Consider the following 24,048-nt stretch of genomic DNA (forward strand, 5'->3'; position numbering starts at 1 on the left):
ATGTGGAGAGGGGAGGGGTCTCATGAAGACCAAGCAAACTCTGCACGGAGGGCACTCAGCTCAAGCACGTGGGCGGCGAATGGCTGGCACCACTCACGTCCACAAGGATTCACAACAGGGTCACAAGGATTCACAACAGCGGTGAGGAAAAGCTTCTGTTTGTCCAGATGACTCTCAGTCATTCTGTCTCCCAGATGCCTATTGTAGGACAGTTGTAGGATTTGTCCCCCCAAGTCCTGCTGTGGCAGCACTAAGTCCAAAGACATCCTTGGGCCGGAGGGTTCTGCTGGTGGAGATGTACCCTCGGGGTGGAGGGTGTCAGATCCAGTCACAGCTCCGGTGTCCTTGGGCTGGTCTTGGGCAAAGGGAATGGGAGGGACAAACAGGGCGTGAGGACCCGGTGGTCATGAAGGACACAGGGGTCAGCCCCGTACTTTGTGATGTACAGACCGGATGCTGCCAGGTCTCCATGACAACCTAGGCAGGAAGGCACTGTGCTCTTCCCCTGATGGGCAAGGAGGCTAAGACACAGCTCGGTGCCCACAAAGGGTCAGAGTTTGGTGTGTGCGGAGCTGAGACTGGACTCACACAGGCCTGTCTGGCTCTCCAGCCAAGCTTCCTGGTCTGACACATTCAACGCTGGCTTGTCCACGGAGCTCCAGCCACACACAGAGCAGGGGCAATGGCCCCACAGAGTCGAGCAGGCAGGAGAGACAGGCGGTGATGATTACGATTCAGGGTGAGGGTGAGGGCCAGGAAGGCACCCTTTTTAAGATGAAAAACAAAGCAAAAAAGCAAAGTTTCCTTTTTAAAAACAGTCTAGCACATGCAATAGGCACTTGAAAACATACGTGCTATCCCCACACAGGGTGGCGTGATCCACTCCCAGAGGACCCACTGGACCTAGTGAGCTCGGTAACGCGGACTGGCCCCCAAACTCTAGCTTTCTCACATGCAGAAAATGAAGGCACCTCATGAGATGGGGCTCCCCCGTGTCTCTGCCTCAAATCTAAGACAAACTTGAAAATGAAATAAGCCAAGAGCCTACCCAGGTATGCAGGTGAGTCCCTAATCTCACCTGTGTTTCTTACTGCAGCTATCGGGGCAGAGAGAATGAGGGCACAGCCAGTCCACATGCTGTGGGGGCCATCGGGCCGGTGGGCAGGCACCTACTGTCCCACATCTGCCTCTCCCTTCCAGCAGAGAGACAAGCCCCTCACCTGTGCCCAGGGTGCGTGGTGGCAGCTCTACGACCAGCACCTAAGCTGCCCAGCGGGAGGAGCTGCCCCTGACCAAGTGCATGCAAGCTCACGTGGAGGGGGCAGGCCAGGGAGGGGGTTCCTCCTGCGTCCCAACAATGACCGCTGGCTGTGAGCTGCTCCCCGAATCCCATCGGCAGGCGTTCTGGTGAGTGACCCTGCTCCCTGTGGGGGCCGCTTATCAGCCTCCATCCCTGATTGTCTACGGCGTCTGAGCAGGCCTCTGCCGGCCGCCCCGACCCCTTGGCATAATCTGTCCAACAGGAGTGACCTTATTTAGGCAATAGAATCTTAGAACTTAAGGAACTGCAAGACAGGCTATCTGAACATGATAGAGCATGTATTTTCTATCAGCTACCAGTTTCCCACCCACCTCATTTTTTTAGATCTGAAGTAAATGAAAAAAAAGTGGAAAGATGGTAGATCTCTGTGTGTGATCGGTGACCGGGGGCCGCTCTGTGGGCAGCCCAGCACGCTCCCTTGGCCGTGCAGACAGACGCAGGTCTGGCCCCCTGCCCACTGGGCGGTCACAGTCGACAGGAAAGGACCTGAACTCATAGCCGGTCCACTAACAGGGCCAGGGCAGCACACTGTTGGGGTTCAGAAGGAGTCAGGAAGCGATACTGAACTTAGAAGAGGATGAGAAATATCGTTCAGGCAGAGAGAGAGCAGACACGGCACGGGCACCAGACACTGCACCATGACCCACCTGCGGAACGCAATGAACTCAGCTGAATTTTATGCTGTGTTTTTTTCAGCTTTATAATGTCACAGCCATCCAGCACCAGGTACTAAGAAACAGACCCCGAGGTTTGCAAGGTCTGAAGCAAAGGTTCCAGGGAGAGCTTACATCCAGAGCCTGCGAGGATGAGCAGCTCACCGGCTTCCTGCTGATGGCTCCTGCCAGAAATAACAGGCGCTTGTCACTTAATTCTGGTGTCCTCCTTGGGGGCGGTCACCAAGTTACCACACACTGTGACTTACACGCTCCACGGAAACAAGAATGAGAAAGTAACCCCCTTCTGCACATAACTGACCAAAAGTTTCCACTGTGAGGGTGACCTGGCATGGGTTGAAATTGCCCAAAATTCCTGTGGGTGCCCACAGTGACTCATAACCGGGCTGTGTGTGGGCGTCTAGGTGCTGTCAGCGTGGGCATGAGAGGCTCCTGCATGTGGGCTCGGACATGAGGCTCTGGGAGCCCCAGGAAGTGGTCCAGGAGGGGCTCCCTCCCTGTGCGTCTGTGAGGTGCTGCGTGAACCAGGGCGTAGGAAAGGCTCCGGAGCCCCGTGCGGGGGGAGCCTCGTCCCTGCTGGTCAAGAGCCGCCTCGGCCATGACAGGAAGCATCCACGTTGTGCCCTCGGTGAGCGCTGTGGTTCTGATCAGGAGCACAGCTGGCGGGAGCCTCCCCTCCCCATAGCTCCTCCTCACTGAGCTGCCCTCTCCTCACTACCAGGACCCTTTCCTGTGACACTCCACCCAGCATGGAAACGGTGCCCAGCCCTCAAATCCACGTAGGGGGTGTCCAGCCCACTGCATCCACGGAGTAACAATTCCTGTGGCTCTTCCTCACCTGTGCCCATGCGGTGACGTGTCCTGCGGCTCTTCCTCGCCAGGTACCACCTGGTGTGATGTGATGTGCCTTTGCCTGCCTCGTCCTTGTCGCAGGTATCTGCCCTGTGGTCTGCCCTGACCGGACACACAGTAGGTACTCAATACATAATAACGAATCCACGCAGACTGCGGAGAGGCGGGAGGACGGAGAGGAAGGGTAGCCTGCAGACCTCAGGGTCAGCGCTGTGATGCTGAGGCTGGGAGCGGGGGTGCTGCGGAGAGCACAGGCTCAGGGCCCACAGGGAGCTCCTGGGGGAGACGCCTGGACTGCGTGTGCCCTGCCGGCTGTGTGATGGAAATTTGGAGTCCAGCACGGCTCCCGGCGGTCAGAGAAGTGTAAGGTTCCGTTTCCAGCCTGTTCTTTGTCTCCAAGGTGTCATGCATGCAGTTATTCATGATTGAGCCACGCACGGCGTCTATATGCTCCTGTCTGCATCAGAGACGGGCCAGCACGGGCTCCTGATTCAGTGATGTGGGTGGGAGAGGCTCCTGCGTGTGAATTCGGACATGAGGCTCCGGGACCCCTGGAACATGGTCCGGACGGGGCTTCCGCCCACTGGACAGGGCTCGGCCTGGGAACATGGCCACTGTTCCTGCCAGCATGGGAGAAGTCCTCCCCTCTGGCAGTATCTCGCTATCTCTGACAGGTTTCCTGAGTGAGGCGGCATTTTAAAAGCATCCAGCAAGCTTCACCGAAGATTGCCAGGCTCTATGAAAGCAGTTGTTTTCAGGCGGGGAGGGGCGGGAATTCAGCTCTGTTTAGTGTTTGAAACATGAAGCCCAGGCGGGTCCCTGTCTATTGGAGCCACTCTGCCCGACTGACCAGGTTGCGGGCATGTGCACTCCCTGTTTCGTATCCGTGACCTCACTGGGTCCTCACATGACCCAGCGAGACAGGTGAATCCCATTTTCATTCTTGTTTTGCAGGCAGGAGAATGAAGCCCAAACCAGGTCAGGTGACTCCTTCAAGGTCACATGGTGGCTGAAGGACAAAGTGGTCCCCCTCTCATCCCTCTCACGGCCCCTAATTCCCATTCCAGTGCAGCTCACATGGTCCAGCTGGCATGGCAGCAGCGCCCCCAAGTCAAACAGATGCTGTAAACGGGCATAACTCCTCACTGGCCATGGCTGTGTGTGCACCAACCTGCACAAAAACAGCATAGACGTGTGGAAAGGGCACCCCGAGTTTGCTGAGCATGTGGCGGATGTCAGGGGGTCCTTGTGCCAACACAGAGGCCCAGACAGAGCCGCACATGGACAGGGCAGCTCCTAGCAGCAGTGCTCCGAGGACAAAGGGAGAGGAGGACTGTGAGAGCTGCAGACGGTCAGGACAGCTCTGTGCTGTGTGCCGTGTGCCCTGTGCCGTGTCCACTAGGGTGCCCCTGGCGCCCGGCAGGAATGTTCACTGGCAACACAAGTGTGATGCTTCATGTCGTGGTTGTTGGGTCATCCTGTCAGCTCGGTGATGAACAGTGACAGAATTCTAAATCGGACAGGGCTGGGCTCCTGTGCTATCGACCGCCACCACCATTTACAGCAGATGGGAGCCGGGCCGTGAAGCCAGTTGTGGCATGGTTCCTGTGGTGGCCTGGGAAGAGCCAGGTGTCCCCATGCTCATGTCCCCCCTGGTCAGGGCGAGGACCCACGGCTGCTTGCCTGGTTTCTCTTCTGCATGACGCTCTTCATGGACCAAGAGGACTTGGAGAAAGTGAGCCAGCACAAGAGAAGCTGGGGCCCCCGGGGTATTTATTACTAGAAATCACTTGTTCTTCTCCTAACCCCCTCCCTACTTTATCCAGGAAAAATCTGATGTTGCTTTAACCCAAATTAGACCAATCTGTCAGCCAACCGTTCACGGGAGTCACGGCCATCAGGAACACGCTCCCTTTTCCTCAGTCCTACACTTTTCTGCATATCAGAGACACTTATAATCCCAAAGATTCCTTATGTGACCACAGGAGATCTTGGCATCACCCACCGGAAATGCAGAACCAGGAAGCAGCGGGTCTACTGCTGGTGACACTCTGCGCCCAGCACACAGTGCACACCTCAAATGAGGGGCAGGGTGTGCGGACAGACATTTTTATCTTGATGACTATGAATTTATTTTTTCAAAAAAAGCTCAGTATCATATCCCACTCCTATAGATGGCATTGCTTTAGACTAAGACTGGCTTTTAAAAACCAGTTTTAAGAAAAATGTTAGGCATCTCAGTAGGTGGTGGCACAGTGGATAGAGCATTGGCCTGGGATGTTGAAGTCCCAGGTTTGAAACTCTGAGTTCACTGGGTTGAGCGTGAGATCATCAACATGACCCTAAGATCACTGGCTTCAGCCCAAGGTTGTTGGCTTCAGCCCAAGGTTTCTGGCTCAACTGGAGTGCCTCCTCCCATTATCAGTCAAGGCACATGTAGAAGCCATCAATGAACAACTAAGGTGGCACAATTATGAGTTGATGCTTCTCATCTCTCTCCCTTCCTGTCTCTTTCTTTCTCTAAAGTAATAAAAATAAAAACAAAAATAAAGAAAAATGTGAGGTGAGTAACAGAACTGGTGATGTACGGATGCCGCACAGAGACAGCAGGATGGTGCCTAGCCCAATACCAGGAGGCTTAGCCCTGCCCCCAGTTGACAGGACTGATGACCTCCTCCAGGGCATGAGACATTCGACTGCAGGTCACAGGAAGAGGAGCCTCCAGTGAGTCATTTTCTGAGTTAATTTATTTAGAGAGAAAGAAAACCACACACTAATCTATTGGTGTGTCACACACAGACCTGGGTCCCCAAGAAACAGACTTACCCTCGGGGAACTGACAAGGATGCTGGGTACTGAGGGGAGAACAGGAAACCAGAGAGCCCCCCTTGCCCACCTGGTGGCCCTCTGCCAACCTGTGCTCTGTGCTCTGCTACTCAGAGGTAACCTCCACAGAGGCTGCTGCTTCTGCAGACAAAGAGCCCCCCCCCCAAGGTAACAAGGCTGACCCCACCTCTCCAATCCTCCCGGGTCCTGACTCCATGGGTCCCGCCCCAGCACCTGCTCCAGCAGCCCATGGACTCGGCCGTCGACCTCAGCCGCGTCCTACCCGGGAAGAGAACGCTGTTCCCCTCTCCGCGATTACCCTTGTTAAGGAAGCAACAATGGAGCTGAGGATTGTAAAGAAAAGCAATAATTACGGTCTGGTGAAGACTTATTCTACTCTGCTTGGGGGTCTGACCCCAACCTCCTCCAGTGACTTGGTCTCTTTGTACAAGCCGCTGGCATCCAGGCTCGGGGCGGCTGCCAGTCTCTGCCCCGTGGGTGTGAGTGCACAGGCCTGCTCTGCCCTTCTCCCGTGGGCACTGGGGGCAGAGCCTGACGAGCCCCAGGGCACTCTGCCAGCCTCCCTCTCCAGGACTGCGAGCACAGGGGTCCAGCATCCCAGGACGGCTGCAGGTCATTCGAGGAGGCGGAGAGGGTGGGGCATCAGGGGCAGGGGGCTAGGGACTCAGACACGCCCCAGGAGCTCAGTGTGGACTCCCCAAGCTCTGCCCTGCCTAATGAACCCGGCGTCCCAGGTCACCGCGTCGATGTCCTCTGTTGTGTTTTGCCTCATACATGTGCTGATTGGACTCAAAACAGCTGATTTTAGGTGAAAATACTCTTGTATTCTTGGACAAAATAATATTAATTTGGACAGTGAGCATCTGATCAGAATTCCTTGTAAATATTTGGATCGAGTGCCCGGGGAAGGGAGAGACCTAGTTAATTGTAATTAATCATGGATAATTCATTACTTACAGCCTACATCTCGGCTGGAGCTCCACTAGGCTCGGAATCTTAAAAAGCCTCCAGCCTCCCAGCTGCATCTGACTTAGAGGAAGCAGTGCCCCCTCAGGCACTCTGATGATGACAGATCAGAATGCGGGGACAGCAGGCTCTAGCTGCCCATCAGACGAGAACGAGCACGGTCAGCCTCACGGGTGGGTTGTAATTCATCCCAAGACGCAGCGAGCCCAACTCACAGAAGTGAACAAAGGGTCCAGGCCGACGGGGGCCAGCTCCGTGCTCAGATCTCACCCCTCTGCCGAGCCCCTGGCAGGGCCCTTAACTCACTGCCGCTGGCCCTGCCCGCCCACACAGGGTCGCTCCTCCGGGCGGTGACAGGACCAGGACTCAGCTCCTCCGGGCAGAGGAGCCCGTTGATTAAATGCAAGACTGACAGGTCTGAATAGACTTGTCCCAAGGGCTGAAGAAAAAAGGCCCTGGGGTGTCATCAACCCTATGTGGACAGCTGAGGGGGCATAGGAGCTGAGGGGTCTTCCAGAGGAGTCCTAGGGGAGGAGGGAAGCATGACTGTGGCCCCAGGGAGAAGCAGAGGCTCAGGGAAGACAGACACTGGCTTCCGGAACCTAGATCTGGGAGGACCACCAACACTGTCCCCTGCCCTCTGTGCCCACTGACACTCCCCTTATGTGGACTGTCCCTGTCGCTTGCTCAGGTCCCAAACCAGTTTTCACGTGGATCCTTGGGCTCCCGTGTCCCATTTCAGTCCCTCCTATGTGATGGCCACACATGGAAAACCCAAAACTGACCACCGCTCACCCTCACAACCCTCCAGGGACCTACAATGCCTGTCGTGAAAGGCCAGACCCCACAGGCGAGGTCTCCAGCCGTCTAGCCCAGCCGCTCACTGGATGTCCAGTCCCCATTGTCATCTCCACGGCCACCCGGTCTCCACCTGACCTTGACCCCATTGGGCGGTCCACGGGTGCACACTGTGGCCCACGCCCACCCTTAGCTTTCACAGATTTGCACTCACAACCTCTCCCCCTCGCCCAGATCCATCCCCAACCCCAGTCATCACACACGTGGCTCTTCCGGTCACTCGTGATGGCTCGGAGTGCAGTCACACACGTTAGTGTGCCCAGATGAGGGCGGACCCGGCACCCCTGCCTCTGGTTCCAGCACATTTCATAAACAGCGGTCCTCGTTGGGAGTCTAAGTGCCATGTTTTTCACATTTCTGTTTCCTGTTGGTGAGGTCACTGTTTAAAGCGGCCCCCAAGTGTCATGTTGAAGTGGTCCTTGGTGCTCCTCAGTGTGACAAAGTATGATGTACCCATGGGGAAGGTGTTTCCCAGAAGCCCAGTCCGGGCTGAGTACGTGTTGCTGGCCCTGAGTGCAATGTCAACAAATCAACGGTATTTACTAAATCAGGTATGGTTACACAAAAAGACACATGGAAAGCAAAGGTGTATGTTGTCTGGTTGATGAAAATGTGACGAGAAACGTGTGTAGGAATCTGTGATGGTTAATTTTATGTATCAGATTGGCTGGGCCATGGTGGCCTGGCTATGTGTCCAACACCCCCCTGGATACTTGTGAGTGTGCTTCTGAGTGAGATCAGCATTTAAATCTGTGGATCCCAAGGGACGCAGATTGCCCTCCTGCACGTGGGTGGGCCTCTCTAATAAGGGGACGGCCTGACTGGAACAAAGACGGGCCTTCCCCAAGGAAGGGGGACTCTGCAGCTGGCAGCCTTCAGGCTTGGACTGCAGTCTTGCCCCCACTGCGCCTCCAGCCCGATGGCCCAGCCTGCGGGTTCTGGACTTGCCGGATGCCACTTCACGCAAGCATGTCCTTAGAGTAAATCTCACTCCATGCACACGTGCACCGTTCTCAGTTCTGGTCTTCTGGAGAGCCCTGCCTGACTGACACTACCCTGTACACCCCAAGGCGCAACAGCTCACCTTGAGTTTAGGGTTAGTGGTGACTTTACGGAACGTAATGGAAAACATCAAGAACTGAAGGTTTTGTTCTCCCACCTCGGTGCCCCGCCCCCACTCACCCACCTGGCTGCTGTGACTCATGTCAGATGTGGTTCCGAGCTCCCACCCCACATCCCACCACGTGTACCTTCCTGGCCCCCACACGCCCTCCCAGAGCGCCCTCCGAGCCCCGTGTCACCTCGATGGCACACCAGCCACAGAAAGGACCCACAGTGTTTGCGGGCTGCCTCCTCCCCCTGTTTGTGTGCACCTTTAGCACCGGCTGCACTTCCGTGGCTCCAGGGCCGGCCAAGCCCCAGGAACACAGGAGGCTCTGGATATCCCTGTGAGGCCCGAATTGTCTGGGAGCCTCCCCCTCAGGAAGATGGGCTCCCAGCTGCACACTCAGTCTGCTTCACCGCAGCTGAATGAGTCGTCTGCTCGGCATCCACACCCGTGGGCTCTGAAGGTCAGCGGGGTCCCTCTACAGACACTTCCTACTTCCCATGGCCACGTTGGGGGCACCTGCATTCACTCTGTGTTCTGAGCGCTTTGGCCACAGTGCAGACAGGTCTTTTCTGGCTGCGGTGTGGATTCACGTAGCACGCTGGGTCCTTGAGTTAGCAGGGAAGAGGGCATGGAGCTCTAGGAAGGTATGTTTAATAGGCTGGTTACCAGATGTCTCAGAAAGTGGGAACATTTGGGCGACTGTAGCCCAGGAGTAAAGTGTCATTAGGATGACCTGGCATGGGGCCGGGAGGAAGGGGCACGGACAGTGGGTGGGATGCTCCCAGGTCCCGGGGGGTCTGGAAGGTGCACAGACAGATGGGGTCGCTGGGAAGAGGAGACGAACTCTCATGCTCAACTGTGGAGCACTGAGCACGTCTGCCCACTGATGGTCCCAGGAAACTCAGGATAGCACCTGCCTCGGCATCCTGGTTACCCCTGCACGTTCATCCGACGGCCTCTGGTCCTTGCAAAGACGTCCTCTCCTGCCACATGCTCCATCCACCCGGGACAGGTGCCCCGCATTTTCACACGGTGTGTGGCAGGATGTGCCAACTACTAAGCATCTGTTGTAGTCCTTAGGCTCCATTCACATGGGATCAAAATACCAGTCCTGTTGGGGGTCTGAGCAACCTGTGCTTTGACCTGTGTGAGGATTCAGGTGTCCTAGATTTTTTTGCATTTGGAAAGACTTGCTCAATGCATGGGCTCTCAGGCTGGATTCAAAAAATAACAGCTCAAGAACATTCTAGTATTTTTTTTGGCCATTTTTCCTCTGCTGACTACTGGGACCCCAACTGGAGGTGACAACTTACCCCTCGTTAGTGGCATTTGTTACAGTTCTTCCCAAAGAAACAACAGACAGCTGCACCAGAAATCGTTGCTTTCTCAGAGATATGGGCAGAAATAATCAGAATAGGGGTCAAGGTCGTTGCTCTGAGACACAAGTAGCTGTTGGTAAAGCAGAAATTCCGGGTCGTCCTCAATGACGCCCAATGCAATGCTACCCCCACCCTCCCCAGTGTGATGAACTCAGCAGCTGACAGACTCCATAGAGAGGCGACACAGAGGCAGCACACATCCTGTGGACACACGTGTTTCAGCCTGGCTCCCCCTGCTCCATGTACTGAGAACATGATAATGAAAATATTACTCAGGCGCTGAGTCTGTTTCCTGCCTGGAGAAAAATAGAGTTCACACCAGTACAGAGAGAGGTTGGAAAGTAGTATGTGACTCAACCAGTGTAGTGTTACCAGCTTAGTAGTTGGCATATCCTGGCACACACAGTAGTAATATCTCTCTGCCACCTCACACATGATGAAATCTTTTTTTTTTAATTACTGAGACACGGGAGGCAGAGAGACAGACTCCCACATGTACCCCGACCAGGATCCACCCAGCAATCCCACTAGGGAGCGATGCTCTGCCCATCTGGGGTGTTGCTCCATTGCTCAGCGACCGAGCTGTTCACAGCACCTAAGGCAGAGGCCATGGAGCCATCCTCAGCGCCCAGGTCAACTTGCTCCAATCTTGCCATGGCTGCAGGGGAGGCGGGGGGGGGGGGGAGAGAGAGAGAGAGAGAGAGATGCAGGAGGAGTGGAGAAGCAGATGGGCACTTCTCCTGTGTGCCCTGACTGGAAATCGAACCAGGGACATCCACACGCTGGGCCAATGCTCTACCACTGAAACAACCAGCCAGGGCTTCATGATGAAATCTTACAGAAACAAAGTTACTATCCTTCTGTCTTAGGGCTTAAAAAAAGAGAAATTTCTTCTTAAAAAATAGCCAGTGATATTATGGGCCACAGCCAGAGCTGCAAGGAAGTGAGAGGAGACCAGGTGGCCAGCGTCTCCTGGGTCATTCGTGCACAGGAACAGAGCTGCTCAGAGAGGCAGGATGTCTTTGTGGGTGAAGAATTAATGTTAGCTGTCTCTCTGCATCAGGAGTCAGTAAATGATGGCGCTGGGCCTGTCTCTATACCTGAAGCTTTGCTGGGACATGGCCTTGCCCACTAGCTCATGTGTGGTCAGTGGCAGATTTCACACCACAGCAGAGAAGCTGAGTGATTCAGGCAGAGACCACCTGCCTGCAAACCTGGAATCACACTGTCTGGCCCTTGACGGAAAAGCTCAGCTGACCCCTTGGGATGGTTAATTTTATGTGTCAACTTTACTAAGCCAGGGGTATCCAGGTATTTGGTCAAACTCGACTGTGTGTATTTTAGGGTAGGAGTAACATTGACGTCGGTAGACTGAGTAAGTCAGATTGCCCTCCCCAGTGTGGTGGGCCCCGTCCAATCAGTTGAAGGCCTGAATGGAAGAAAAAGATGGGTCTCCCCCAAGTAAGAGAGAATTCTCCAGAAGATGCTTTTGAACTTCAGCCTACCCGCCCCACTGGACGTTCGGCCCACTGGCTGCCCCGCAGAGTAGACTAACCAGCCTCCACAACCTTGTGAGCCAATCCCTTATACATATAACACTTTATTGGTGGTTTCCCTGGAGAACTCTGTCCTCAGTTTATCAAACCTGAAGTTCGCACTCACAGACAGTTCAGGATGTCTTACTGCAGCTAAAGGTTGTCATAAGGAATCGGTCATCCCTTTCAGGACCTCCTGGCCAAGGGTGGCTTAAGGCAATGTGAGACTCAGACAACACTGTCTCAGAGGACAGCACCCCCGACAGGCTGTCCTCATGGTCAGTGGAGCGAGGGGCTCCCGCCTTGTCCGCTCACATGACCTGGATCACAAGGACATCTGGTCCTTACCAGCCTACCCACTACCCTCTCTTTCCATCTGTGGGACGAGGACTTAAAATTTGAGGCCTTAAACATTCTTAATTAGTTTAATTATCACATTAACACCCCTTTTTTAAAAAAAAAAAGATTTCAGTTTTTATCATCTCTTTATTCTGTTACCCCAATTAACCATGTGAGAGAATGCTGAGCCCCAGCTGCAAAGAACAAGGTGCTAGTTTTTGAAGTGCGACGTTGTTTGGTAAATGGGGTCTTCCCGGATTCCAACATCTGGAGATGGGTGGGAATTGTGTACGACTTTATATTTAAGATGCTGAATCTCACACCATGCATCCAAGTAAGTGACTAGATGTCATATATTGTCTCACTTTACTTCTAGTTGACACCTCACGATACCCACTGTCGTAGCTAACTATCTTCTGTTCACTCGCTGGCCCCCAGGCACTATTTGTTACCATTTCCCTCTAACAAAAACCCTAAGATTGACATCTCACCAGGGTCCCCTGCAGCCTCCACTGTCGCTGTGAAGTGAGGAACCGCACCAGCAGCATGGCAACTCGGACACAGTGGAAGTTTAGTTCTCACCACGTAGCAGAATGTGGCGGGCCAGCAGATGGTGGTGGTGGTGGTGGGGCTCTGGCATCTCCAACACGCACACACACACACACCCAGGCAGCTGCCCATCTCTGTGTCAGCGGGAGGGTGGGGCTTCCCCCAGCGGCCCATGCACCTGGGCTCACATTCCACATGCCAGCGTCAGGCCGCGTTGTAAAGGGGGCTGGAAAATGTCATCCAGGTGAGTGCCAGGGGGAGTGTGGGCATGCTGGTGCACAGCCAGGAACCCCTGGCTCAGCCAAATTGGAGAGACAGCAGTCTTCCCTCAGCCTAATCTCAGGTGGAGTGGATATTTCCACGATGCAAAGTAGAGATAATGAATATGCAAGTGGCCTTCCGAGATGGGTAAACGCATATCAGTATCGTGTTTGTAGCGACATGGGGGACTCAGTGAGTGAACTCAGGGGCCCCGCAGTGCTGGGAGGTGTCCCTGCAGAAGGTAATGAGACCAGAGTTCCTGGATGAATGCATCTTGTCCTCACACCAACGCCAACCAGCGACATCTGTGTTCAACACTGTTCTACATGGTCTTGATCAGAAGAGATGGACAGACCAATGGCCAGCCATGCTCATTAACACAGGTACATGCCAGGGTGCCAGGAAGGACCATGCAGGCTCAGAGGGAGAGGGGATCAGCCCCGTCAGAGCCAACAGACGTGAGTCTGAACTGTGGTGGCCCCTGGTATGGAGCCACATCTGGGTGTGTTGGGCAAGCAGGGGTGTGGAGCACCTTGCTCTCTCCGCAGGAGAGGCTGAGCATCTCTGGGGACAGAACTCACAGTCAGAGAAGCACAGATCTGAGCAGACAGGTTATGGGATAGTGTTGTTTAGATTATCTGTAGGCACAGGGTTTCATGGACAAAGCAGGAGTCCTGGGGTGGGAGGGAAGAAGAAAAGCAGACTAGCTGCCCCTCTGCATTTTCTCAATGCCTCCAAGCACTCTACAGCCAAGCCCCCTGGTCCCCGCAGCCTGAGCTCTAGGGCACCTATGGTTTCAGGTGAGTCAGCTCCTGGAACGCCAAAGAAAAGAAACCAGAAGTCAGGCGGGCAGCAGCATTCCAGCACGGACTGGTGTGGGCGGGAGCCAGACCTCTGGACTGTGTCACCTTCAGTCCCTTCTGAGAAAGGCGCACCCAAACCTGCCCCACACCTGCCTCTACCTCCCGCACACGCCTCTGCCTCCTGCACCCACTACACTGCCATTGGTCCCAGCCAGGAATTTCACCTTTAATCCCTCAAACAAAATAGCAAACCTGCCCAGCATCTTTCCAGATGGTGTCCTGGCCACTTTTGCAAGTGTCTGCCCCATAGCAGGCTCTTCAAACTTTCAGGGGTTTTGTCCAAGTTTTTGTTTGTTTGTGATAAAGCTGTTTTTAACCAAATATCAATATCAGTGATTTTATTGGCCCAGAAAAGTATTTTTAAACAAGCCATAGGATTCACCCATAGAAATGCTTCGGTTGGGGCCAAGACTAAGTCTGGTAGTCCGACACACACAACCATGTGCAGAGCTACAATCACTATGATCATGCCGTGATCACACCCTATCATGCCACGATCACGCCACACACCTCCCCAGTTACCAGAGTGCGCTTCTGCCTCTGAGGCCAGTCACCTCCAAGCAGGCCCAGTGGAGCCGTGGCACCTTGATAATAAAGTTATTTCTGTAATAGCCTTACGTGCTCACGGCAGAAAATTTAGGGCATACAGAGAAAGCATAGGGAAGAAAACACAAATGTACTCACAATTCCAGAATAACAACATGCTATTCTGAACACCCTAACCCAAACGGAAACAAAGGGTCATGTTGAATGTGTGGCCAACTCTCCTGGGCTGTGGCCAGCTCACATTCCACCCCTTCTTCCTGGCCAGCGAGGTGAGCCCAGGTCACGTCCGTGCCAGTGCCCGTGAATTCTGCCCTGCGGGTTGGTCAGGGAAGGGAGGACCTGAATCAGCACAGTCACATCAGATTCTCTTTGTACGGGTCCCTGCTGGGGGCCTGGTGCCCACAGAACATCGTGGAAGATAGCCCATGGGACAGGCAGACACACAGACAGCAGAGATGGTGTAGCTGGGAGGCCGTCTGTCCAGGCCTCTTCCTATTGCTGCCCTCGCACCCTGTCTGTGCTCAAGCCAGCTCAAGGCAGGCTTGCTAACACTCCCTGCAGCCAGGACAGGGCTCAGTGATGTACTGGTGACGTGCCTCGCGCAGAAATGATGGCTAACCACAGGGGCTTCCCCGTGCATGCACTCACCAGGCCCCAAGTGCAGGACAAGGCAGCTGTGTGTGCCCGCAGACCAGGGATCTGCATCCAGGGTCACAAAGCTGGGGTACGACTGGTCTGCGCCCAGCGCAGGTGGTTGATCTGGATGGAGCCTGTGCTCGACCTGCACATGTGGCTGCTAAGAGCAACCTGAGACAGAGGGTCAGAGTCACAGTCTGTGCCTGGGACACGGCTTTTCTTCTTCTTCTTCCAGAGGTGACATGGGTCACTGATACCTGCCAGCCAAAAGCCTCCAGGGACCTCTGAGTGAGTTTGGACTGGTAACTACTCTGAACCGGCACCGTTCTATACCAAGGAAACCAGCAGTGAGATGAGGCCATCTGGGGCCCCAAAAGCAGGGTCTGGGGGTGGAGGGGCGTGGCTGTGAGCACCTGCAGCACAAGGTTGGGGTGGGGCTCAGGCCAGGTGGCTCCCCACGCAGCTGAGTGCTGGACACCCCGCTGCCTGGGAAACCCACATGAGGACTTCTGCAGGGGCGCCTCCCTCCCGGCGATCAGCACGTGCTGGGCAGGGGCAGGGCCACCTCCCTGAGGTCCCAATACACCCCAAGCCTGTGATGGAGGTCTCACTGCCCACCCATCACACTCTGGCCCAGCATCCAGCTGCCGACACACCCTCATCAGTCAGCCCACCACAGCGTCTGGTGGGGGACCCTCCACACTCTTTCAGTGACACCAGGAGGCTCGAAGGATGCCCACTCCCACGGGGAGTTTTCAATAAACAGCCCTTCTGCTTGACTGCCCTTAGGAGCACGATTCACATAATTCCCTAGACACACGTTATCAACATTTGATGGCAAGAGCACGCTGCAGGCTGATGGGGACCCGGCGCTGCTCCTGCGCACTTTTAATCCCCGCACTGCTGCTGGGGTGAGCCGAAGCACTTGGTCCTGACACTGCGCCCTCGCCCCTGATGGGAAACACAATGCTGCCCAGAGGGAATGGACCCTCAGGGCTCGGGGCCACCAGATGAGCCAGCTGCAAACTCAGCCTGGTCATAGCACCCTCCTTCCAGGATGGAGAGCAGCATGCCCCCTGCAGATAGCAGTTCATGTTCCACCTCCTCCAGGAAGCCTTCTGGGCATTTTCTTGCTCTCTGCCCTCTGTCAACAGAGATGACTCCTTCTTTCCCCAGAGGCACCATTATACCTTTTATAACAGTGGTCCCCAACCCCCGGGCTGCGGACTGGTACTGGTCCATGGGCCATTTGATACTGGTCCACAGAGAAAGAATAAATAACTTACATTATTTCTGTTTTATTTATATTTAAGTCTAAACAATGTTTTATTTTTAAAAAATGACCAGATTCCCTCTGTTACATCCGTCTAAGACTCACTCTTAACGCTTGTCTTGGTCACGTGATACATTTATCTGTCCCACCCTAAAGGCCAGTCCGTGAAAATATTTTCTGACATTAAACCAGTCCGTGGTCCAAAAAAGGTTGGGAACCACTGTTTTATAATACCTGTGTTATTTTGCTTACCTGTTTAATAGCTGCTTCTTTACTAAATTATAATGTCCCGAGACTGGGCACTGAATCTTACTCTTTGTAACCCTGCTGTTGGAAGGGTCCCACAGCGGGCATCTGTGGCTGGCTGTCCCTTAACGAATCTGACACCTCCTGATGCCCACACTCCCCTGGAACCCCTTCATCCTGCCTGCAGGACAGGACCTGGTGACCCGTTTCTAATCACCAGAGCAGAGCAGACGGTGATGGGATGTCATTTCTGAGGTCTGGTCTTTCTCGCTAGCTCCCTGTGTCTCTCAGAACCCAGGCCCTGAGAGGTATCCACTGTCCAGCAGCTACAGACAGACTGGGACACAGGGACTCAGGACCCGGTCCAGGTGCCTGCAGCCTGGGGACTCCCCACTGTAACCCACAGACCCTGACAGGGGACAGCTGAGCTGCAGTGGCTGGGAGAGGCTGCAAGCTTTTCTTTGTAAGCCAGCAAGTTTTGGACTACTGGATTATACAGCAATGATGACTAACATGGTACCCAGTTGTCAACTTAAATGGAATTAAAGGGGAGGGAACCCTCTCTGTATCTGAGCATCTTCCAACAGCCAGGTATGTAAAGCATGGAGGCAGGGGGCTAGAAAGCTGACCAAACATCCCAGAATTTAGAGACACTGAACATCACAGCTTTCTTTGAAATCTCAATGAAGTTGTTTTCAGACAAATAAAATCAGGCTCTCCTTACCTACAGACAGGTTGGTATGGGGAAACACAGCATAACCCTGGGGTGCGGGTGCACACCCCACCCCTGCCGAGGGTGCACATGGTGACTCTGAGGAAAGGACTCCTTTCAGCAGCCTTCTGAGGCCTCTGTGAAACTCAGGACTGTGCCAGGAGATGTTGGCAGAACGTTTCCTGGTCATTCATCGTGGGCCCTGGTCAGGGGCAGGCTGTAAACACAAGCACACCCCGTGCTCTGTGCTCGGGGGCCCTGGACGGACATGACGACCATCACTCCAGATGGCTGAGACCCAAAAAGATCAACAGCCCCAGTCTCCTCATACCCCTCCTGGGCACACAATACCTGTCCAGGTCACATGGAACAACAAACATTTATTTTAATAAAATAAACTCATGTTTGCGATGGCTTTTGATCAATGGGAGAGTGAGAGACCCAAACCGTGTGACGCCCTATCCTCTGAGGAGGCGCTCACGGGAGACTGGTTTTCTGGGGGGGCAGCGTCGCAGTGAAAGGTGTCCTCTGAGGAGGCGCTCACAGGAGACTGGTTTTCTGGGGGGGCAGTGTCGCGGAGAAAGGTGTCCTCTGAGGAGGCGCTCACCAGGAGACTGGTTTTCTGGGGGGGCAGCGTCGCGGTGAAAGGTGTCCTCTGAGGAGGCGCTCACGGGAGACTGGTTTTCTGGGGGGGCAGTGTCGCGGAGAAAGGTGTCCTCTGAGGAGGCGCTCACCAGGAGACTGGTTTTCTGGGGGGGCAGCGTCGCGGTGAAAGGTGTCCTCTGAGGAGGCGCTCACCAGGAGACTGGTTTTCTGGGGGGGCAGCGTCGCGGTGAAAGGTGTCCTCTGAGGAGGCGCTCACGGGAGACTGGTTTTCTGGGGGGGCAGCGTCGCGGTGAAAGGTGTCCTCTGAGGAGGCGCTCACGGGAGACTGGTTTTCTGGGGGGGCAGCGTCGCGGTGAAAGGTGTCCTCTGAGGAGGCGCTCACCAGGAGACTGGTTTTCTGGGGGCAGCGTCGCGGTGAAAGGTGTCCTCTGAGGAGGCGCTCACCAGGAGACTGGTTTTCTTGGGGGCAGCGTCGCGGTGAAAGGTGTCCTCTGAGGAGGCGCTCACGGGAGACTGGTTTTCTGGGGGGGCAGCGTCGCGGTAAAAGGTGTGCTGAGTATGCCGTGCATCTCAGTTAGAACCGCTTCCAGGGGGCCACTTGTTACTGATGTTCACAGGGACGCCAGAAACCATCTGGCCAGCCCCCCTCTGAGGTGCCACTGTCTGCTGCAGAACCCCACAGAGCAGAACCCTCAGACATGGTCCTCAGAGTGCCGGCCACACCCAGCCCCCCAGGCCCACCAGCCCCCATCTGTCCTCATCTCACCCTCATGCAGCCTCGAGGAGACAGTGCCCACGGCCTCTTCATGCACCTGTTCCCCAGATGGAACACCCTTCCTTCAAATATTTGGACTAATTGAAATGTCAGACACAGAACTGAGCCCCAGAACAATGGACAGCTGGGATCTCCATTTTGGTGACTCAGTTCTACCCACTGCTGCCTCCCCCCGAGGGAAGGGGGACGGGCCCCACCCGGAAATGCTGTGGGGGCACCAGGCCATGGGCACGCTTCTCCCGTCTTTCTCAAAAACCCACTGAAACCATAAACAAAAGTATAAAGCAATAACAGGAAGGGAGGGAGAGAGAGAGAGACCCCAGTGGGGAATATATAGCTCAGGGAATTTCTGGAAGGTGCAGACTGGTGGAGGAGCTTTAGCTGACCGACAGAAGAGCGAAGAAGGGACCGTATGTACCACAGACGGGGCAGAGGTACCAGAGAGCCCAGCCCAACTGGCCAGGAGGCCACGGGTGCAGCTGCGGAGAGGGCAGGTGGGAGACGGGGTGGGGACAGTGGGGGTGGGGTTTCTTGCAGAAGCCATACCCCCACCCTCTGGGTGCCATTCTGTGTGCTGACCAGTCAGGTGGGCACAGACGGGTCTCCTTATTACAGAGCGTGTGTTCCGGTCGGGAAAAACAGGACACTCGGGCAGATAAATGCCGACACAAAGCAGGACGAGAATACAGATGGCGCTGATGCTGACGGAGGATTCAGGGGGACCTGAGCAGGAACCCAGGTGTCCGGGAGACAGTAACATGCCTGTCTCGGCCAGAGCAGGCGGCCCTGGGGTGCCAGGAGGGCATCCTGGCGTTTACTTCTCATCAGTGGTCAAGAAAGCCCTCTCGGCCCTGGCCGGTTGGCTCAGCGGTAGAGCGTCGGCCTGGCGTGCGGGGGACCCGGGTTCGATTCCCGGCCAGGGCACATAGGAGAAGCGTCCATCTGCTTCTCCACCGCCCCCCTCCTTCCTCTCTGTCTCTCTCTTCCCCTCCCGCAGCCAGGGCTCCATTGGAGCAGGGATGGCCCGGGCGCTGGGGATGGCTCCTTGGCCTCTGCCCCAGGCACTAGAGTGGCTCTGGTCGCAGCAGGGCGATGCCCCGGAGGGGCAGAGCATCGCCCCCAGATGGGCAGAGTGTCGCCCCTGGTGGGCGTGCCGGGTGGATCCCGGTCGGGCGCATGCGGGAGTCTGTCTGACTGTCTCTCCCCGTTTCCAGCTTCGGAAAAATACAAAAAAAAAAAAAGAAAAAAAAAAAGAAAGCCCTCTCCACACTCTTCACGAGGGGCCATTCAGGCCAACCTCAGCTGGGAGGAGGAGCCAGCTGTTAAGAGCAGGGGACAGAGAGCCAGGACCCAGGAGCAGGAAGCAAAGACCCCAAGACCGACGGGAACCTCACTCAGGGGAAGAAGGTGTGAGGCGGAAACCGGGTTTCCCCTCCTGGTTCCTTGTGGAGGAGGGAGCGCACCTGCTCTCTCCCTGACCTCCCTCTGCACCTGAGGCCACAGGGACCCTGCTCCAGGGAACTGGGCATGGCTACCCCCTGCTCTGTGGGGCACGCAGTTCCATTGCTGCTCCAGGTCTGCCCTGCCGCAGGGAGGCCGTGCCGCCGTGTGAGGTGAAGGTCAGCCAGGTCTCGGGCCTCAGGGGAAGGAAGCCTTTGTTGGCAAACTAACCGGATATGTCGAACCCTTTGCTTTAGCTGCTGCCCGTGATTAAGGTGGGTTCATTTCCATCACTATTTTCCCATTGATGTTTTCAATGTGTTTAGAACCCAGGTGGGAAAGGTACTAGTTATTGGGGGCCCCCTGAAAAAAAAGTCAATGGAAACAAAAAGACCACCATATAAAAGCCATACTCCATCGTCAACATTCGTTGACTGAACAATGGACAGAAGTTATTCTGACCGTGAACCAGAAGCAGAGTGAGCATGGATCGTGAGAGAGAGGATGGAACGAGTGTGTGTTCCCTTCCACACGGTCAGCCTCCCGTTGCCTCGACTACAAATACTCAGCCGGGCAAGATTGTGAGAAGGGGTTTTCACAAAGTATTTCTGAGTGAGAAAACAAGAGGTCAGGACCACGCATTACAGGACGCAATTTTCCAAAAAGAAATGGTGAAACTACGCTGTATCTGAAAAGTAGATGACATCAGGTTATTCAACGTGCCTCCGGCTGGGGCGCAGGCACCCCTGACTTCCCCATTCATCTTGGGATTTGTGATGGATGGAGAGTCGGGAGTTATCATGGAAAACAGACCAGCCAAGTAACAGAGACAAAGTGTGTTTAAAGATATGAAAGTAAAACACCAAGGAAAACAAGCAAGTGAAAATGTGGTATGACAAGAAGGGGAGGAGAGAAGGGAAGATGCTTAAAATACACTGTAATGACTTCATTGACATTGTACACATTCACAGGTCCAACCAAAGATACAGACAAATATATTCTATTAAAGTACAGTAAAGAGATGTCATCAGGATAAAAACACACACCTTAAAATGATCAGAACATAACTCAACAACAAAACAACTGAGAACACCCATGAAAAAGGGACAAAGAATTAGAACAGGCGCTTCTTCAAAGAGGACACGCAAATGTCAGCAGCATCCATCATCTGGGAAATGCGAATCTAGCCACAGCAAGAGGCCCCCTTTCCGCGCACTGGGTGGGGGTGGGCTCCCCCATCAGGAGAAAGTCAGGTGAGGACCAGCCTGGGAGGGTGTGGGGAACTGGAGCCCTCACACGGGTTGAGCGTGCAAAGTGGCGGTGCGGCAGCTGGGAGAGGTTGGCCGTTTCCCAAACGCTTAAACGCTAAATTAGCATCTGACCTTGGCAATGCCACAGCCAGGAGCACCTCTGGGAGACACCGCTTGTCCACCTGGGAACCAGAAACCAGCAGAGCCGCAGGGGACGCCTCTTTGCCCTTCTGCCAATGAAAGCTCTGGTGTCAAAAGGTCAGACCCACTCAGCATCCGGAAAGCTGACCCAGGCTTTGGGCCACCGATCATTGCAAACCAAGGCACATTTCAGGATGCAGAGACAGCCTGAAGATGTAAATTGGGACGAAATGTTCTTTAAAATAAGGCGGCACAGAGCAGCACAGGGCCTGGCGTGCCTCGACGCTCAGCGCACAATTTTCCCTGCCAACGGCTGCACCAGCCTCCCTGCCGCCCCACTGGTTATGCCTGGACAGAACGCAGGTCCCACAGAAGCGTCTGCTCCTGGGCAGCCCTGCACTTACGGGGGAGGCAGGACCAGAGCCTGCCCGGGGGACCCCAGCACCTCCAGACCTCCAGGTTTCTCCTCGTGACATAGCTTCTCCCCCAAACCTCCATTCCAGCTTTCTCTGTCCTTCAAGAAAGCTTATTTTACATTCCTGGAGGCCATACCCTTCAGGGGACACTTGCCTGACCTTCGGTGATACCTCTGCCCAAGGGATGACTAGGAACCCCAGAAAGAACTCAGACCTCGGAGTCGGCCACCAGCACCCAGGCCCATGGTGGGAGGGAGCAGCAGTGACTATCTCCTGTCCTCAGAGGCACTCGGGCAGGGGGGAGAGGGCAGGGCAGCACAGGAGGCCCACCCATGCCTGAGGGGCCATGTTGGGAAAGGGTTGGTCACTCTTCCTCGAGCCCAGTGCGTAGATGAGGAATGTGGTGGGAGGTGTGAGGACACTGAGTAGGAGTCAAGGAAGGCAGTCTGCTAACAGTCCCCCAGGTAAAGGCTGGGCTCCTGCTGAGGCCACCAGTCGAGAGAGGAACCCTGGTGTGTGTGTGTGTGGGGGGGTGTCCAGCTGGTGGCAGAACTGGACCTGCCCCCAGGGAGGCTCTGTCACCGTGCCTCCTTCGCCAGCCCCTCCTTCTAGCAATGACTTGCTACAAGTGCCCTCTGAGAGGCCATTGGGGGGCATTTTCCTCAATAAAGACATGCAGGGCAGGGGATGTCCTCGGAATGCTGGGCCCCCTAAGATCATGTGGGGCCCCTTCTGCTTTCTCTGCATCAGACTCTGAGGCCTGCTCGGCCCTTAGTTCAGAGAGGCCCCTCGTGGCAGCAATCAGAACACGAACCTGGGTTTGGAGCAGTCCAGGGACCCCTGAGGGCCAGACAGCCACGGTCAGAAGCCCCCATCTGGCCCCAAATCTATTAGCTAGCAAATGCCCATGGGGCAGTCCCTCTGGCCTCTGCTCCTGTCCCTCCCTGGGACACGGGGCCGGCAGTGTCGCCCTTCGGCACCAGAGGACCGAGCCTCTGTGTGATGCTGTGATGGACAGCACCAGCCTGGGCCGGAACCAGGGCACCGTTCTGTGGCCTTTCCTGTCAACAGTGGCACCCACGCTGCCCGCAGAGACTGCCACATCCTGGCCCCTCTCCCCAGTTGCCATGGAGAGAGGAGCCAGGACAGCCAGGCATGGCACGCTCTCTCCGCCAGGCTCGCCCACCCGTGGGCGCAGACAGCCTGGGAGTTCCTCCCACAGCATCCCGGCCCCCTTGGAGCGAATCCTGGGTGCAAAACCGCAGGTCACCCCAGACAGCATGTGAGTGTCTCCAGGAAAAGGTGCAGCCTGCGTCTCAGGGTGGCCTGAGGCACAGAGAAATACTTCAGGTGGGCTCCAGGGAGCAATGCTGGGGCAGGGGACACCCGGAGTGCCAGCCAAGGGCAGGAGGAAGTGTGTGTCAGTGCTCAACCCTGCACCTCACATACATGCTGTCACAAGACCCGACACCCAGCAAGAATAAGGGACAGTGTGGCCCCACATTGTGGATGAGTAACCTGAGGCTCTGACAGCAAGAAGCAGGCCTCTGGTCAGACAGCTGGTGTCCTGGTCCATCAGTCTGGGAACACGGCCCATGCTGCACCCTCACGCCTGGCCTCCGTGTGTGGACTGGGCTGAATAACATCCCCCAAGAGCAGGTCACCGTCCTGGCACCTGTGGATGTGACCTTGTAAGGAGACAGTTGAGATGAAGGACCCTGACATAGGGGTGCTGTCCTGGCTGGCCAGGGCGGGTCCTGGATCCAATCTCATGTGGCCTTAGACGGAGAGCCAGAGGGAGTCTCTGCGCTCAGAGGACCAACTGGACACGGCCTGAGGATGTGGCAGAGAGCGCGGCTGTACCGGCCTCACCGACAGCTGCCCTGGAGTGGGGGGCAGACAGACGCCTGGGAGCAAAGGGCTGTCTGAGGCCAGGCCGCCTGGTCGCCTGTGTGACAAGGACCCTCTGCTTCAGCTTTGTGGCCCAGCAGCTAAACAGCCTCTGGCAAGTGTCACATCCTCAGGGAAATCTGCTGAGTGGACGGATGACCAGGTTTAGGGAGGCGGTCAATGGTCTAGCCCCTGGGGCTGCAGAGCAGACCCCTGGATTGGTGGTGAAACCAGCCACCAGCATCCTCATCCAATGACCCTGCAGGTCAGGAGTGTGGACCGGGCACAGCACGGCCACTCCCCTCTGCTCCCCGACATCCAGGAACTCTAATGAGGGACACAGACAGGTGAGGGTGGTTGGGATGACCGGACACGGGGACTTCGGGGTCTGGTGCCTCCTCACTCACTCCTAGTGCCTGAGCAGGGGTGATTTCAAGCTGGACCTGGCAGGCCTGTCAACCAGATGTGGACACGGGGTCTCCCTCTGCAGCCTACGCATGCGGCTGAGTCTGAGGGGCTATGCTCACACAAGCACCCCAAACCCCAGTGGAGTGGAGCGCCC

Source organism: Saccopteryx leptura, chromosome 5 (genome assembly GCF_036850995.1).
Source record: "Saccopteryx leptura isolate mSacLep1 chromosome 5, mSacLep1_pri_phased_curated, whole genome shotgun sequence".
Lineage (NCBI taxonomy): Eukaryota > Metazoa > Chordata > Mammalia > Chiroptera > Emballonuridae > Saccopteryx > Saccopteryx leptura.